This window comes from Haemaphysalis longicornis, unplaced genomic scaffold, assembly GCF_048455015.1.
Source record: "Haemaphysalis longicornis isolate Haplotype H1 unplaced genomic scaffold, Haemaphysalis longicornis Haplotype H1 scaffold_142, whole genome shotgun sequence".
Classification (NCBI taxonomy): domain Eukaryota; kingdom Metazoa; phylum Arthropoda; class Arachnida; order Ixodida; family Ixodidae; genus Haemaphysalis; species Haemaphysalis longicornis.
The window spans coordinates 94,400-112,500 of record NW_027526248.1 but is presented as its reverse complement, the minus strand read 5'-3'; the positions used below and the strand labels follow the sequence as shown (position 1 = coordinate 112,500).

The window sequence follows — 18,101 nt, the reverse complement described above, 5'->3', positions numbered from 1 at the left end:
CAATATCTGACTGGAACAGTCTGCCTGCGCTGTGTTTATTCGCCAAATATGCATGCATCAATTGGTCAGCTATATCGCATGTAGAAATTTTTCGTCTGTCATTTTTTGTTAGTGTTTGTAAGATCGAAATTGTATAACTATATTTGCCTGTTATACTGTGTATTTATCTTTCCACTCCTCCTTGGGCCTATAAGCAAAAGAAAAAAAAAACGGCTGCTTCTAAAAATTGCGACATTTGCACTCGTTATCATCATCAGCGTCTTCATAGTCAATAATGTCATCGTCGTCGCCATAATCATTCGCAGCATCGGCATCACCAGTATCATCAGCAGGAGCATAATTAGCACCATCGTCATCATCACCAGCAGCCGCTGCATCATGATCACCAGCAGAACAATCGACCCGCCGCGGTGGATCAGTGGCTAAGGCGCTGTGCAGCTGAGCACGAGGACGCGGGTTCGATTCCCGGCCGCGGCGACCGCTTTTCCGATTTAGGCGAACCTAATCCACCCGACACAAGTCCCATCGCCGAACTGCACCCTCTGCACAGCCCCAGCCACCGTACCCCACATTCTGTGGGCCTGCCCCCAAAACCCCTATCCCCGAATCACCACAGCTGAGCAGGGGAGAGAAGCACTGGCATCCCACGACAGGGGGTTACAGACCTCCCTGATCGCAAGGGCCGCCTCCACGCTAAAGACAAGTTCAGTTTAATAAAGTTTTGTCTCTCTCTCTCTCCGATTTAGGCGAAAACAAAAACGCGCGTGTGTACGCGATTTCGGCAAACGTTAAAGATTCCCAGGTGGTCAAAATGGATCCGGAGCCCTCCTCTACGGCGCGCCGCATCGCCTGCGTTGCGTCGGCGCGTTACAACCCTACAAACAGAAACAGAAGAATCATCCTCACCACCCCCACCACCATCCCCAGCTGCTGCTGTAGCTGTAGCGGGCGAATTCTTTTTTATCGCGGAACTTTCCAATCTCATCCCTCCATCAACTTTTGTTGCCTGTATTTCTCTACATCTAGTCCATCTCTCGGCAGCCACTTTGTTACGTTACATCGGTGGTCGAACGGTTGTAAGCTCTCCGCATTACGTGCACAGTCCATATTTATTTTTCCCCTAATTCCCCAAACGTGATTCCTTACACCCAAATTCGCTCCCTCATTCGACACAGCTCGTTTTCTAGCACTAACAGTTACTCGCGGCACTGCTCGATCCATTACTCGTTGGGACGACCTTTTTCATTTTTTGCGGCGCTAAGTCTTCCAGAAAGTTTGTGATCCGAAGTTGTCACCGGGAGTCCACACTGCTTGTAGGTTTCTCTTTACTGGTAAAGGTACCACACTGTCTATTACTTCCTAGCATGGGCTCCGGCAAGGGGTGCAAAAGAGCCACTTGAACCCTCCTTCCCCCCACAAGCTACCCCAGCCCAATTGCTCCGCCCCCTCGCCCCCTCCCTCTTCCCTTGCAATAGAATGGGTTTGCCCCCCTCAAGACAAAATCCTGCCGACGCCCATCCTTCCTACTGCCTTCTGAATCCACGCCGGCCCATTACCTATGCCGCTGATTTCCTTCCTGTACTTGAGAATACCAATGAAACCTTGTACACGATGCACACGTCGTAGTGTTTCATTACTAGGGATAAAGCGGGCGCTTCGCACGTATCTATTCACATCACTTTCGATTTGTTTCTCCCATTTGCGTGTGGCAGTAAATCTACAGTTACGCATAATAAACGAGGTGACAAGGGGTTAAGCTTTAAGAGTGATATATTCCTTTTGTGGTTGCTTTTGAAATTTTGTAATTTTCTGTCCCTTGTTTCTATGCAGCGCTTTTTAACCAGTGAAAATATGTACCAGTTCACTAAAACAAGAGCTTTATTGCTTTTGTAACTTGATCGCACGCAGTCCTTTTAACATACAGTTGAAAGTCAGAAAAGTTGACTTCCGATAGTGTATATTTTCTTCAATTTATTATCCTAGATCAAAAAATTAAAATATTCCGTACTTCTACAATCACTATCCTCTACTCTTAATAAAGGATATTTCTTACACAAATTGCTTATAACGATGCCGAAACCCGTTAACTGAAGGCTTTCTTTATGGGTGCTCACATATAATTTTTCCAGTTCCCGCGGGTACGTTGAAAATCAGTTTTCACACGACATCATGACGGGAAAGGTCTGTGTTTTGTTATGGGCCCTTTCAATCACCAATCTTGCAGTAATACGAGAAAAATTTCCAGCTGAACAAACTTGGAGAGAGTTGCATGTTCTGTTCACGGTACTCATAATCGTTCTTAGTGTCGTGTAGAAAGTTTTCCCAATTTCATCTCTGCTTATTCCACCATCCAACCCCGGTTATCCTTAAGGCAGCTTGCGATACGATGTGATCATTGTGATTCGGCAGTTCCTAATACTACAAGAGCATGATGAGTAATATTGCGCTGCACGAATGTGCATGACATCTTTGCTGTTAAGTAAAAATAACACGGGCCTAAAGAGGGAGCCTCGAGGGACAACTGGAATCACGCCCCCATCTCTGTGTTTGGCGTCGTTTGCACATCGGGCTCAGTCTGACCGATATGGTTAACTGACTTTATCTCTAGTCTAGTGAAGCCTGTGTGTATGCACTCTAATGTAATACTGTGGCTCAGCATCTTCACAACAATCGCTCGACTGACCAACAGGTCGTGCGATGACAAAAAATAAAAAAATAGTGGCGTGAAGTAAAACTGCGGATTAAAAATGAATGAACTAGACACGTAAAAACTGGTGAACTGAAAATGCGAATAAAAAAAAGGGGACCCGCATCACAACAACACCAGACGGTTGTGGGGTATACAACAACATCGAGCACAATCCTCAGGATAGTCAATGGGCAGACCGACGTTTCATGCGTACCTCAATAGCCGCCGAGGCGATCATCCTGATGACGACACCGGTCACTTTTTTCTGCGAATTAATGCGAGTACATACATCAGCTGGTGCTAGATTGATAAAGCAGTGGAACATTCTCGCCCTATCACCCGTTTACCCAAATTTAAAAATAATTGCAGTGATTATGTTACAATTTTTACATGGTTACCATAATTTCCACTCTGGTTGGCTTTATATAACGACAGCAAGCTTTCTTGGCAGACACACAAGCAATGTGTCTGTAAAAACTACACCACGGCAGAATGGGTATTTTTCTGGCGAAGCACACGTTAGCATTAATTCGGAACATAATTTCAATGCTCCACTGGAGACACCACCGTTACTCCCACTACATGATTTATTCATTTTAATAATGTAGGTATCCTTATCACTAAACGCCTCCAATGTAATAAAGAGTAATTCTGCTAAGCCACAGAATGGATTGCATTAAAAAAGGTCTTTTAGATGAATAGGGCCTTAATTTTTGTCAGCAAAAGCTACCACCTGGGGCTGCAATGCTATGTACGCAAGTGCTCACTTCAAATGTAAAAAAAAGGTCCCTGGAAGCGATCGCATTGCCACAAAATTACTATCGGCTTTCAGTAAAAACCTTCAGAATTCCGGATCCATCCATCTAATCTAATCCAACGTGGCGCAATCAAATCAATTTTAGTTAATGTAATGAAATGCAATGTATTTAAATCCAATATGACTTTAAGAAGTGTAATATAACGCAATGTAATAATATCAGAAGCAGCGTAATGCAACGTCATGTGATCGCAAACGATGGGTACAACCTAATCTATCAATTAATTAATGCTGTCCGAAGGTTAGTGATGAAAGGTAACCCGGTCATTCTTCCTTTCGCAAAAGCAATCTTTACGCCGCCCCTCCACCACAGCTTCGATCATCTGTTAACAGAGATCACCATCGGCCTCCACAACACAACCAATCAATCGTCACTTTACAACTTATGCGCCCACCACTGTTCACTATGAGCGGCACGATTTCTCCCCCTCCACTCATTTCTTGCTCACATTAGGGACCCATGGATGACCACTTTCATAAGCCTGACCTCTGCCCCGTTTAAAATTACGCCGCCTTGTGAGGAGACGCTCACCTCTCCCCGGATTAGCGCAAATGAGGTCGTGAGGACAGCTAAGGCCACCCAATGTCACTAGATAAGATAGAGAGTACTGTCAATGCGGCAAACAAATGAGCAACGGCGGCCATTTTGGTGTTTATCAGTGTTGCCAGATTACCACTCCTGTGGCCTCACCGCTAATTTTGAAGTGGTCATTCGTAAACAGCACTGGCCAAGACGCAGCAACACGGCATCTTCGGACACGCTTCTGTGGTTGGCATGCTTCGAAGCGCGTTATCTTATATTCGCGTTCGGAGCGGCGCCAGTCGCGCGCAGCCGCAGTGCAGGCCGGCAAGCCGAGACTACCACAGTTGACCAAAGGAAAACGCATAAACAACAAAATGGCGGTGCCCATAACCCGTCGCAGTGGAAACAAATGTCACGTGATGCTGACTGACCGATGATCACGGCAGGGGCAGAGAACAATAGCAGAAAAGAGTGCGAATACTGTGTAACCTTATCTAGAGATACTAGGTGACCTGTAGTGGCCGGAAAAAAAATTTCTTTACCCGCCGCGGTGGCTCAGTGGCTAAGGCGTTGCGCAGCTGAGCACGAGGTCGCGGGTTCGATTCCCGGCCGCGGCGGCCGCTTTTCTGATGGAGGCGAAAAGCAAAAACGCCCGTGTGTACGAGATTTTGGAGCACGATAAAGATCCCCAGGTGGTCCAAATTAATCCGGAGCCCTCCACTACGGCGCACCTCATCGCCTGCGTTGCGTCGGCGCGTTAAACCCTACCATCAATCAAAAAATTTCTTTTTGATTGGGGAAAAAAGTCATTCCTCCCAGCAAAGGGAACACACCCCGTACTGTCGAATTTGTGAATAAATGTTTATTTCTACGCTCAGTAAAGCACTGTACGCTCCCGTTACAACGAAATCGCTTTATGTGAACACTCACTTTACAAGATTTGTTTGTGGTTGTCGCTGCAGTGCATGGATCGTAAAGCATTCCCCATTTAACGAAGTATCACAACGAAGTACCACAGTTTCCAGGCTGGAGGGCTACAATATAACGAGGGCTCACTGTACATGCTCATCGTAAAAGCGAGGTTTCGGAGACGTTTTATCAGCGGCGTAACTCAAGCGCCGTCCTTAACCCTTTGATACCCAATGTTGCTCAGGAGCAACAACTCAAACAATATTTTTTTTTCTCGTGCACTTTGTGGTATTTTAAACATTCAACACCATCTGTCGACAGACAAATGTTCCCGGACCTTCAAAAATTTTAAAAACATAGGACAGCACGTACTTGCGTGCGCTAAAAAACGTATTGTTTACGCGCGTCAACTCACATCGAGCCCTGGGGACTCAATTGGCGAGTGACAGGGAAGCGAAATTGAGCAATTTCGTTGTTATTTCAAAGGATAGTAATACAAACTTTACGTTATTGCCTTCCCTTGAACCATAAATCCTGTTGATCTATGTCGCTTTCTTGTTCAACTGAGAGATGTGCATGCCAGTGCCCAGTGTATCCTAGTGTCCATCCTAATAAACCAGTTTTTTTTTCTGACTTCATATTAGTGATGTCGGAAGTCCTTTTCGATCATAAAAAAGTTTTCACGCGCCTATGCAGCGTATTAAAGTTTTGGGTATCAAAGGGTTAATTATTTTTAATCGTAACTCCCACAAGTATGGAAGTAAATCTTCCCGCTGGAGCCAGATGTACTCCACAGGATTCTATGACAAGACCGGTTCCATTGTTTTTTTTGTTTTTTTGCTGTCAAAGTCACAAAAAAAAAATTCACCCGACCAACTATAGCACCTTAGTGAAGCCGCCGTTGAGAAATAAATGGGCAGAGACAAAAATTTGCACTGGCACATTTCCCATTGTTAGCTTTCAGTACGTGTTAACTGAAGGTGGCAAAAAGCTAACTTACCTCGGGGCTAAGGCTACTCAGACCATCGGTATTGTGCAATATCCGAAAAGCCGCTTCGGCGAGCTAGAAAGAGAAACAATCCGTGTATTCAAGTCACAACCGGGCGAAACAATTTTTAGTAAGTGATGATGCACATCCGCAGCAATCTGACTAACGAATGCATAACTTTCAAATCCCTCGCCCAAGGAAATTCTCACGAGACACTCTTAGAAGAAAATTATAAGTGCCACCCGCGGGCCCTGCTTTCTCCTTCATCGGCCCATCTCACTACCGCTGGCGACTCGCCCTCTCCAACTTACGCCATGGTTGCTACAGTGGCGCGGTGCCATTTCTACCATTGTGCTCACCAACGTCTTCCTGCTGGCTGTCTTCTTGCCTACTGTAGGCTCCCATTTACATCCGACTGACCGCCGTGGTGGCGCAGTGTCTAAGCTGCGGTACGGCTGAGCGCAAAGACGCGCGTTGGATCGCGGGCACAGTGGGTGCTTTTCTGACGAAGGCGACAAGCGAAAACGCCGGTGCGCTGAGATTTCGGCGCACCTTGAAGATCCCCTGATGGACAAAACTAATCCGGAGCCCCCCACAACGGCGCGCCTCGTAACGTAAACATACCTTCGGGGCGTTAAACACCGCAATCAACTAATCAATCAATGAGCTTACAAAAAGACTCGCTCCGGCGCTGTTTCATAATTTTTTGCCAGCGCATCGCACGGCCACCGAGAGAGTTCGCCGGAAGGGCACCGCTCAGAGCACACAGCAATCCCATTGCTGTTCCGCCGAGCACTTTCAAGGGAACTTAGAAACAAAATACAAGTTTGTTTCCCTTAACAACTGTTTTACCTTATTTAGAAGGGTGTCAGTTTTATCGCAAACTTCAAACAACTAACCAAGCTGTTAAACAAACATCTAAAGCAGTGGCAAGTATCCAGCGACTTTCCGGTGGTGTCTACAGGTCGTCACAGAATCTTTTTTCCGCTTTGCGGCCACCGACTGAATATACCACCGAGAACCATGGCTGGGCTACGGCCTCTCACTTGTTTTTACGGTGTCACTTGAATTGGAACGTGCAGATAGCACACATTATTCTGTTTTTAGTCCTAGCTCATAAAGTGTTATAAGTCACTTTAGGTGAACTTAGAACCTTAATAACATTTCTTGGGTTTCTTTTCGTGTGAAAGATATACAGTAGCCGACAGATTTTTCCTAACTGGAGGGGAACGAAAAACAGTCCGAATAAAAGAGCAGTCCAAAAAATCCGCTAGCCACAAAAACAACTTTATTTTATTTAAATAGGACTGAACCAGGCGCAAAAGGTTAAGGACAAACCTGATGATGATGTTGCTTACAAGTCACCGTCACCTGGTGCCTAAAGAAAGTTGCGTTTAACAAAAACTGGCAACAGCTTGATGCGGGCCAGTTGGTTCGACATGATCACAAAGTTTTTAAAGGCGCAAGAAAAAACGCGGACACTAGTAGAAAAAACAAGGAAGACAAACGAAGCGCCAAAAAAAACTGGCAATGTAAGACCCTTTTCTGACTTTCCATATAGCTTCTACCACATAATAAATACAAAATTACTGCCTCCAAGATCAAAGTTTGTTACCCCGGCGGGAGTCAAGCCAATCCCCATTCAATCCGAAGCTAGCCAGGTCGCTTAGCAAATGGCGTTTTCCTGGAGTCGCAACGTGACTCTGACGCGAATAGGTTTGTCTGGAAATTTGAACTTTTTTCTTTCTTTTGTCCGAAATATCCGTTGTTCGAATTATCCAAAAAGTTCCAGGAACTCCAAATTTTCGAGTACTATAATACGGTCGTCTACTGTACCTCCTGCCTGTATTACTGAGTTACCATTCTGATTCCTTCAAATCAAAAATTGTCAGATTTTTTTTCCACAGACCCTTTCAAACTGTCGCAACCGCACCCTCATTCTTCTCGCCTTACCCACAGGAACCGGTACCGATAAGTGGTCACCTGACGCGGCGGTTTTTGCGTCCGCAACAAGCCAAGAGAACGAAGTAGATTGTTAGCATCAATGTTGTGATGAGCTGCGCGCTCGTTCTATTCTGAGATGCATTTTGCACAGCCGCACATAAAAGCTGCTCGCACTAACGTTTAACCTGTTTAAAAACAACCTTCCGAATTTCGGACCCGGCTACAACTCGAAGGGAAGGGTTCTGTAGAAATCCTTACTTGAAAAGCCCTCTTCCTGCTTTCGGGATCCTTCTCCCTCGCCTCGGCTGATACCTGCAAAGAAAGTTGTCAAATAATATTCCTTCGTTCTAAGTCTAAAAAAGCGGCTTAATAGTTCATTCCTATTTCAAAACAATTCGTAAGTGCACAGGGAATGATAGACAGGGGTCTGGAGTATCCCACGACAACCACACTTTTTCCCTACTACATTAATAATGTGAGCTGCGAATGAGACGCGGTTTCCCTTTTTGAGCCTCGGGTTGGCACTTCGATTAGCGCATAGAGTGGGCTCAATTTCAGTGTTCGTCTTTTTTATGAGTAGTGCTACATTGTTCTATGTTGGGACTGTTAATGTCCCTGAAGTGTTCACTCTTTGGGTGTAGTTTTTGATATACAATAAATTCGACTCAATAAACTGCACATGATTTCCGATGTTTCCCTTTTTTGCGAAGGCACTTATTATCTGAAAAAGTATTACGCTCATAGAACTCAGTGAGTGCGTATTAGGCTCATGCGACTACCTATTAGCGAATATCCTGCGCGCTCTCTGGCCCACCTCTGCAATGATTAGCATAAAGCGTCCACACACTCTTGTTTTCCTTGTGCTTGGACCATTCACTGCTGAATGGGCTAAGCGTCCTCCTACAAACTGTCTACAGCTTCATCGTAGTAGCTAGAACTTGGCACTCAGAATGGCACACTGCAGCATGTATGTTCTTGTCTAGCTATTTACATCGGGCACACTCAAGCAAGTACTGCAGAATCCGTACAGGTTTTTAAGAGTTACAACACAACTCCAGCGTGATGACGAGAAATGTCTATTTGTAAACCTATTTTAACCAACTGTCCCGAATCTTCTGCATATACTGCCATCTTTGTGCGAATCCGGATCGCAACTCCCTGCTTGTTCCTCTCTTAATGTCCCCAGTCCAACCAAATAGGCTCGTATTTAAACACCTTAAAGTATTTACGTGTTATCTTAAGCTTGGGTACTCCAAAACAATTCAAATATTGAACTGTAGCATATACCATCAGTCGCGGTCCCAACCTCTAGCCCTAATGGGCTAAAGGTTAGGAACCTCGTGGGAACCTGGCGTACTCCATATTATTTCAAGTATTTAACTGTTGCATATACCATCAGTCGCGGTTCCCAATGTTACTTTTTTTAGGGCCAGAGGTTGCGAACTACGAGGACAGACGACAGGCATTTCTGCAGTAACACTGTGTACCATTTAAAAGGAAGAGATAAGGGTTTTCGTTTTAAACCGAACAAAGAAATAATAATTGTCTGCAGAATTAGGTTTCAGCCGAAAAAGGACAATTTCTCCTGCCAGAGTGTGCACTGACGGGGGCGAAGGAGGGGTAGTCCACAGTTCACTGCACAGCGTGTACATGCCATCGCGCACAATGTACTCCATAGGGGTTCCGACAAAGTCCTAACGCATTTTTACACATTCTTCCGAGATTTGTTTGGGCCGTCAAGGCGTGAAGTTGCTTTTTCTTATCGCCTTTGCTCGGACGACGAAGATGGGCCAGAAAAAAACGCGCAGAGGATTTCCAACGTTAATTTCAAAAGTTTTAAGTGTCCCTCTTCGCGAAAGCGGCAAACATGAACATATCACCCTCATCGGCAAGTGGTGGTGCACGACATTGTGATCGTACCAAGATCGGGTGCTTTACGCTTGCCAGCACACGCACAGTCTGCTCGCCACGTAAAACTAGATGATGCTGATTTTGCACCTGGCAATGTTATTTTGTTCGCCTAGTTATAATTAACTAGAAACCTGCGTCTGCCTCTTATGAACAACTGTTACGTTCGTGAACTGAGGAAGTTTCCATTTTATACAAGTTCCTGCCGCAATAGGCAGTCACAAGCCTATGCCTCCAATAACATTAAACCTATTTAAAAAAAACTGATGCCTAGTCTCCCATTGGCTTCGCAGGAGTTCGAAAATTTCTGCCAAACAATTTATCGGGCGCTGGTTGACATTTTTTGGGGGGGGCCTTTACATAAACAGCTTAAATCCCTTGTGTCCCAGTAAGGCAAACATGCGGACTCACCAGATACACGTGGAATGCACTGACGAAAAAGTTTGCGATCACTTTGGCCTTCGCCCCACAGATGCACCATTCCAGTGCGTCCCTGTGTTGCTGGAAAGACAGACGCACTGCATCATTTAAGCACACTTCAAAGAGGAGTGGTTACGTGCTTTGAAATGGCCTTCTTACGGCGGTACTGGGTAATCGGGCAGGCTGTGTAATGAGAACGATAACCTCGAGTGAATGAGATTGTTTCCCTTATAGCGTAAAGCATATCAACTTTCGAAGGCAAAAATTACCAATAATCTATGGCAGTGTTCGGATGAGATATGCTAAACAGCTGTTCGGATTTGCACCATGAATTCAATAACGAGCTATCATCTAAAAGATGCATGTGACATCCCCTCCCCCCGGTCTCTTCCCCCATTCAAAAAAAGAAATCAGCACAGAAGGCACGACATACCTACCAGGTGGTATTTAAGGCTAGGTATTGCGAAGTGGTCACCTAAAATCGCCTAACGCAGCGGAATGCTAGCATCTGCTCAATAAACACATCTCGCCTGCATGCCATGGGCTGCATTTGCGTCTGCAACGACGCCTAAGGTTCTGTAAGCTGGGCACTGCATGTGAAACGGGAGGTACTGTTCGTGGACTAGACATCCCGATTGGAATTGCGATGGAGAGAGCTGGCAGGAGCTGCGCGTCTGGCGGAAGAACAGCACAGAACGACTCAGGCCCGGCATTCCTAAGGGTCAGTGGTATTGAACCACTGATACCCTAGATACACGGCGGAAGGAACCGCCCCTACGTTTAAACGTGGCTACTAAACATTTTCCTGGGTTATCGCAGACTGGAATTTTGGCTCTTACATTCGAAATTTTAGGTGCCGGTGAAAAAGTCACGTGGTTGTGAAATAAGGGGGAAAAGGAATAAATATTTATTTAACTTTATGAGTTCCGTTGTGGGACGCCACCTTAGTCCGCGAAGCCTGGTCCTTGGCTGCCCGGCGGGCACAAAATTAAATTAATGATTCGTAACCTCACGATGAAAAAAACAAAGAGCAGTAGCGTAGACAAAAAGAAGTGTCGTTAACAAAGTTGCCTCAAACCCAAACGCAACGCACGTGCTCGAGGCGAGTTATAGGTGAGGGGCTTCCCCAGAGCTCGCAACTGGCTTGTATTTCTCGAGTAGGCTCGGTGCTGGCAACGTTAGACTTAGCATCGCGGTGGATATTTAACCGCTGGTATCTCTACAACAGAGAATTACAATCCACAGCACAATTTTTCAGGACACTCACATCCACTTTCTCGCATGTGGAACTTCTTTTCGACGATCATATTGATTTCGAAGAGCGGCGACAAGCTGTTGTTGCCGTGGTCTGTACCAGTTTGAGACGCTTCGTGGGCCATGCGGGCAGGCGCGCAGGCGTGTTTAGCTATAGGATCGACATGCGCTGGGATCGTTTCCGATTGCTTAAAGGAGCCATGAAGAGAAAATACAACTTCGTTTAATTTGAAAGAACTAGGATTCAGTATCTCACTCATCTCCATTACAGCCATAAAACATGCATTTTTAACGAAGAAAAAGCAAGAAGTATTTAAAAACTTTCAAATTTTGCGCCACAGTGACGTGTTATGAGCAAGAATGACGTCATACGGGCCAACAATAAAACAATTTTCAGTGCGTTAACTGCACGTTAGCATTCAAGTGATGCGGTCAAATGGAACTAGAGGCCCCATTACAGACGTCCAGTCATGTGTCGTCGCGACAGGTCAGTTAGGCGGCCGCCAATCGCACAAACAAGGTTCCGTGACGTCACAGAAAAGTTGCGGGAAATTGGCTAGGGGGTCGCGACTGCTTCACACGTTTTCTTTCATATCTCCGTTATTTGTTCGAAGATTGCGATGGTATTGGTATCATTGTTATCGGGACTAAGCAGTCTTTCTAATAAACCAAACTTGCATTTTGTCTTCATGGCTCCTTTAAAACGCTTCATGATTTCCTGCTTTAATATTTTTTGCGAACGACACGCGGAATTTACAAATTTAGCTCAGCAATTGGCGTAGTTGAGCGGGTTGTTCGGGAAACAAGCCGCAGCTTTCGCTTCAGTCATGGTCACGCGGAGTCGCGCTGATTGCAAGAGTGACGCAAAGAACGCAAACTCCTCTTGGGGCCAGCTTTGGGGAGGCCGTTATTCCGGCTCTGTGAGGGCCTTCAAATCCTCCGCACGCCAGGTGATTTCTTTTTTTTTTTTTTTCGCCTCCGCTGATGCAGCGCCACTTGCGTTCGATCTGATTGCGAAAATTTGAACACTGCGGCTCGGGTGACTGCGGTTAGCGTGACCGAACTGGATATGCCAAGGTCCGTTTGTGTAAACCATGGTTATCAAGATAACTGCAGTTTTGTATGTCGCGTGACGCAGCAAACTGCGCTTTTGCCTAATCGTGGTTTGTTTACCCACAGTTAAGTGTGCCCGTGTAACTAGGGCATAAGACGTCCGTCTATATGAACTTTAAAGCTGAAGCCCACTGCTGAATTCCACTGCAACTCAGCCGAAGTTCAAAGCCAACGTAAGCGCTCCGAACCCATAGGAAATGGTGTGCTCTCCGAATACGATGATAGCGGAATCGGGTCGACGCCGGACAACAACGATGGACTCAGGGGTGGTATTCTCGTAACGGTCCCTTTTGAAAACGTCCCTTTTGCGTCCCCTTCATCGTGACGTACTTCCGGTTAAGCAGTGGGCCTTTGATTCAAATACCGTAACTGTTCTTGCAAACGCATTTTAAAGAACTGAAACCGTATCAGAGTATCTTTTATGTGTTCATTGTTCCGCGAGCCAGCCAACAATAAGGCGACGAAAAATCGTCTGCTCCAAATCGTCTGCTCCGAGTAGCCACGGCTCATAGCTCCGCCGTGCTTGCATGGCGTCACATCCGGGTGTACGCTTTTAGCCAATCAGGGCTCGCTCAAAAGGGACACTTTTGAAAGAGACACAAAAGGGACAAAACACGGGAATACCGCCCCAGGTGTGATCCAGACCACGGGAAGTTTTTCTTTTCTCACCAGTTAGCTGTACATGGAAAAGTGGTTGCCTGTGTTCTACTTTGCATCACTCCTCAGCATGTCGCTTTAGAAAGACCTAATTACTTCTGTTTCCACATCGCGTCACTCGTCAAAGATGTCGCTGCAACAAGAGTTACTTTTGCTGCCCACCCTCGTCATTCGTCGAACATGTAACTCTAAAAAGAGGTACTTTTTCGGAACTCTTGTCACTACTAACACGAGCCGCGGTCAAGAGAGTTACGTTTGTTGCGACCTCACTTCACTGGAACTCATTTGTTGGCGATTGGTGATTGTGTAAACTTCCGCTCAGAATATTTCTCCATCTAACCTAAAACAAAATTAATCTGCGAAGCACAGTCTCAAAACTCTCTTCACTTCGGTGACGGTTCAGAAAAACTTCGCTTCAGAACCGGTTATCCTGCGCACAATTAGAGTTTTCTAGTCTCTAACTGCAAACATCGAGCTAATTTCTGAACTGTCTTCCGAAAGTAATGATCCGACTTCATTCTTCATAATAACTGAAACTTCTCTCAGTAGTTGCATGGCAAAAATTACCCACTTCAACCTAAAACTGCAGAGCATCATCACCCTAGTTTTTTTTCCGTGGTGCTACCAGTTCTTTGGCACGCATTTTCTGTATGAAAATGTTGCCACGTAACTGCATTTCTCACTGCGAACGTCGTTGAAAGGCCGTAGTCCTCCGCCATCACTCCACGCATCTCGTTCTCCACTCACTGCTCTCATCCGCCAGTCTGTCATCCTCCCACCTTACCCCTACCAGGAAGAATTGAATAGATGCTCCTAACATAGAATCCTGCATCCGCACTTCTCACCCTCCATCTGGTGGTACAGCGCGCATCTCCTTGTTTATTTTTTGTTTGTCGTTCTGTGTGGAACAGCACGGCCTCAAGCCCTGTCAATTCTGTATGTGCTTCTATCTCCTGACTGTGCCATTTTTAAACGCGTTGTTTTTTTGCCGAAAAAAACACCCATCGTTTATCCATAAGAAAATAACGCGGCTGCTATATGCGTTTGCATCTAACGGGCTTGCGGTTTCCCATGCGGTATTGTGCACATGTATGCCCTATACCACCCATTTTAGCAGTTTGGAACCGTTCTGCCTCCATATAATTTGCGGCGAAATGTTCCTTCATTTTTTCTTCGCCGCTGATTGGCGCCCGACTGAATAGCAATGCTCCAGAAAAACTTTTCTGTTTATACAGCGCAGTGGAGAGGCTCGCGAACATACTGAGGGCCTCATTTCATGAGTTCCGTGTTACCACCAAAAGTATGGTGTACAAAAAAGGAACGTGCGGGGCTAAACAGATGAGGTGTAAGAAAAAAACGAAACCACAAATATATACAGGGCTTCAAATGCGCGTGTTCTTCTTTGTCTTTCCTCGCCCCGGTCTGTTTAACACCGCATCGTCTTAAAGACGACCATCCTTTTTGCGCTACTAAAACGCGGAAATTTTAGTATGTTTTTATTTCGGTCATTCTGTCGCTGTCTGTCTGTTTGTCTGTCTGTCTGTCTGTCTATCTGTCTGTCTGTCTGTCTGTCTGTCTGTCTGTCTGTCTGTCTGTCTGTCTGTCTGTCTGTCTGTCTGTCTGTCTGTCTGTCTGTCTGTCTGTCTGTGTTTGTTTCTCGATTAGGCCTTGCGACGGCAAGTTCAAACAATCCGCCAACACGAAGTATATACACGCAGATCATTTCTAAACTCCATTCACCCCTGGCATTGCTTGTACATGTCCGTATTATTATGCGCAAAGAAAACACGAATGTTTGAGGGGCAATGTGATTACTTAACCGTTAAATACACTCATTTTTTTAGTTAAGTATACAAGTGGGGGTCGTTTTTACAATGGAAAAGGAAAATGAAGGTGTTAAAAATGGCGCAAAAAGGATCCAGCAAGTGCGAAATGAAAGAGAGCACTAGAGAAACAGCTCTCCCGCTCGCGCTGTTCCAGGCGCAACATGAAACAAAGAGTTAAGAAAAAAGAAAAAGTTGCTCGCTGTCTCAACAGATTGCGCGTGAGCGACGCGAAGGCGGGAAAATTGAATTGCATTTAAAAACCGAGCAATAAATTTCTTCCTAGTGGACGGCGTGGGATGGAAGCGCTGAGTGGAAAAGGAGTTACATGCAAGGGAAGGAAGACGACTGTCGTCTTTCTCTAAAATTCCAGTGAAGCAAGGAGCTACGCGACCAATTTTTTTCTTTTAAGTCGTGAACCATCTACCTCAGCAATAAGTTTTGTTTTGCTTTATGGCACGCAAGTTTTGTTGCCACTACAATTAGGTAACACCGGCTGACGAAACCCACGTCAGGACAACCAAGCCATGATGAGCTTTTTTTAAGTGAATGCACTTCTTAAGCGACCCTGAACCTGCGTCCACCGGCGATGTCGCGCACGTGGAGATGGGTGCGCGCAGCCTGGCCGCTGACATGGCACATACCCACGTGGGGGATTGGCCAGGAATCTCCTCGTCTTCCTTGGCAACGGGGGGAGATGGGCGCGCGCTGCCTGGCCGCTGACATGGCACATACCCACGTGGGGGATTGGCCAAGAATCGGGCGTGAGAAGGGCTATAATGCACCCGCTTAAAGGAGTACTGACACGAAATTTCAAAGCTGAGATCCGCTCTAGCAATCAAGTACAACGAGAACACAAATAGGTGTCTGTGAATAAATGCATCTTTCTTTCTTTGTAGTTGTGTGTGTGTGTGTGATCTCTCTTTCGCGAACATTACCGAACCGCGCAAATTCAACTCGTGCATTCGCACTTTCACATTCTTCCCCTCGGGGAAATGCGGGGAATTTTTTATCTAACTCTTCTGCGCGCTTAGTTGGGCTTCCACTGCAACGACCACTGAAACTATTCTAGATATTTGAATTCCAAAACCTCCCTTTATGAAGCAAAAGTTTTGAGCGGATGAGCCGAACAATCTGTCAAAGGCTCACTCACAGAAAACATTCAACGACTACAAAGAACGACGCCTGAAAAGGCGCCTATCTTCAAATCACTTTGAAACACTTCCAGGTTTCCATATGAGCAGTTTGGCAAAATACCGAATGAATAACGCATTAGGCTCATAGGCTCTTACCTTATGTACACTCCATAGCAAAAGTGCAGCTAGAATTGTACCGCCTAGGTAGTAAACGGCGTCGGTGAGAGCAAAAAGACGGACGTCCCCTTATGCAAGAGAAAAAGAAATGAAAACTCGTATGAATTCTTTTGAAATTCTAGCAGCGCAATGGTGTAATTTGGGGTGAATTACTCATATCTCCGGCAACACAATTGTCTTTATAGGCTAAACATAAAGCAGAAGTCTCGAACGTTGAAACCATATGCATCTGTTCTAATGGTAGCGTAGCGTAAATTCGCATGCTTGAATTATAAGCTAGCTTAATCCAAGTGTTTTGAAAAACAGACCGATTTCCTCAATAAGTCGATCCATGCATAGAATAAAGAAAACACTTTTAGACCATTTCGAAGGGATGTCCAAGCTGCGCGAAACAAACAATTTCTAGGTCTTCGAGTTCTATGCACGCTTGTTCGGCTGTAGCTGGTGTAATTAAAGAGGAAAAAGGAAGCTGCCGTACTTTTTAGCACCTTTAATGTCAATCCAAAAATTTACAGCAAACGCGTTCACAATGTTCGTGTTACTTCCTATCAACTATTCTGGTTACACGCTTGATGGTCAAACCACTACGTAAGATGAAGAACTGCAATGCTGCTTGGTGTAACAGTAGTTCCCTGCAACATAAAGCGTAGACACCTGGCCCATGAAGAAGCGTTTGACAATAAAGGGGCAAAATATTCGAATAATACCGGTTGTGCGACAATGGTGTTCCACAAACTATCCCTGAATCAAACCTGTTTTTGGGTACTACATCTGACATTCGTATATTATCTCATGTACGTTGCACAGAAATATGTGTTACTCCACCGCCTTTCTGGGCATTAAGATGCATAAATGTCGCATCATTGTTTCATACACAAAAAAGTCACGTTGGTGCAGAAAATAGTGTGAGCTTGTTTGTCACTATCTCTAACTCTCATCAGTAATTTCCTGCTGGTGTTTAAAAGTTAGATGTAGCACTCACCGTCAATTATGCCTTCCACCGTCACCATAGCGGAGATGCAGAAACCAAACAGCTCGAATGTCTGGAAGAAAGAAAAAAGTGTTTCGGGGCAGCGCTACCGATGAAAGATCCGCCTCCCTTAATTAAGACGCAAACAATCTGTGTTGCTGTCTAGAACAGAAAAAGGCGGCGGCTGTAAATAGCAAAATATGATTTGAAAGCAAAGCTCTACTACTTTCGTCCAGCGGTTTTGCGGTGGATGCGCAAGTTCACCTTTTGACCGGAGACACACCCCCTGCGACCAACTCCTCGAAGCGCATCACGTGATTCGCCAGGCCTGCTTTCTGCACTGCGCACAAGGCCCCGTTTTCAGTCGTTCTGCTTAGCATGAGCGGCGGCCGTCACCGCGGTTGTGGCGGATCAGCTGGTCGGCATCCGACCAAACCCGAAGCCTCCCACGCGTACGCCGCTGGGTCGTTTCGGTTTACGTCACTGGTCTCGCGCCCGGCGAAGAGGAACTCCGCGTTCGCAGTGAACGCATGGCGTGATTCAGAGCACCTGGATTCAATTCAGAGCACCTGAATAGCGCGATGCTCTGCCCCGACCCGTAGATGCTAGTTCAGGTGTGACAACAGCGCTGGAGGTTGTTCGAAGGTCGCAACCCCTCGTGGGTGATTACAAGAGACCGAATATGCACGTACACGGGCATGTTTTGTTTTCCCTATATTATGCGCAAGCCAGAGAATAGTTTAAAACTTCAATCCGCTTTCGTCTAGCGCTTG

At 45.8% G+C, this 18,101-nt stretch overlaps 2 long non-coding RNA genes across 2 annotated transcripts in view; both read right to left on the bottom strand.

The window, feature by feature from the left end:
- Positions 1 to 6,009, bottom strand: part of LOC144165663 (uncharacterized) — a 10,011-nt gene extending 4,002 nt beyond the window's left edge. Inside the window, exons 1-2 of the long non-coding RNA XR_013321474.1 lie at positions 5,939 to 6,009; positions 2,904 to 2,954 (exon numbers count right to left, since the gene is read on the bottom strand). This is a non-coding gene — a long non-coding RNA (uncharacterized LOC144165663). The remainder of the gene's footprint in view (positions 1 to 2,903; positions 2,955 to 5,938) is intronic.
- A 4,178-nt stretch (positions 6,010 to 10,187) lies between these two features.
- On the bottom strand, positions 10,188 to 17,729 carry LOC144165662 (uncharacterized). The gene is made up of 4 exons (XR_013321473.1): positions 17,593 to 17,729; positions 17,341 to 17,401; positions 16,338 to 16,426; positions 10,188 to 10,279 (listed from the first exon to the last, which is right to left on the bottom strand). It is a non-coding gene; the product is annotated as an uncharacterized LOC144165662 (long non-coding RNA).
- Between the last annotated feature and the right edge of the window lie 372 nt (positions 17,730 to 18,101).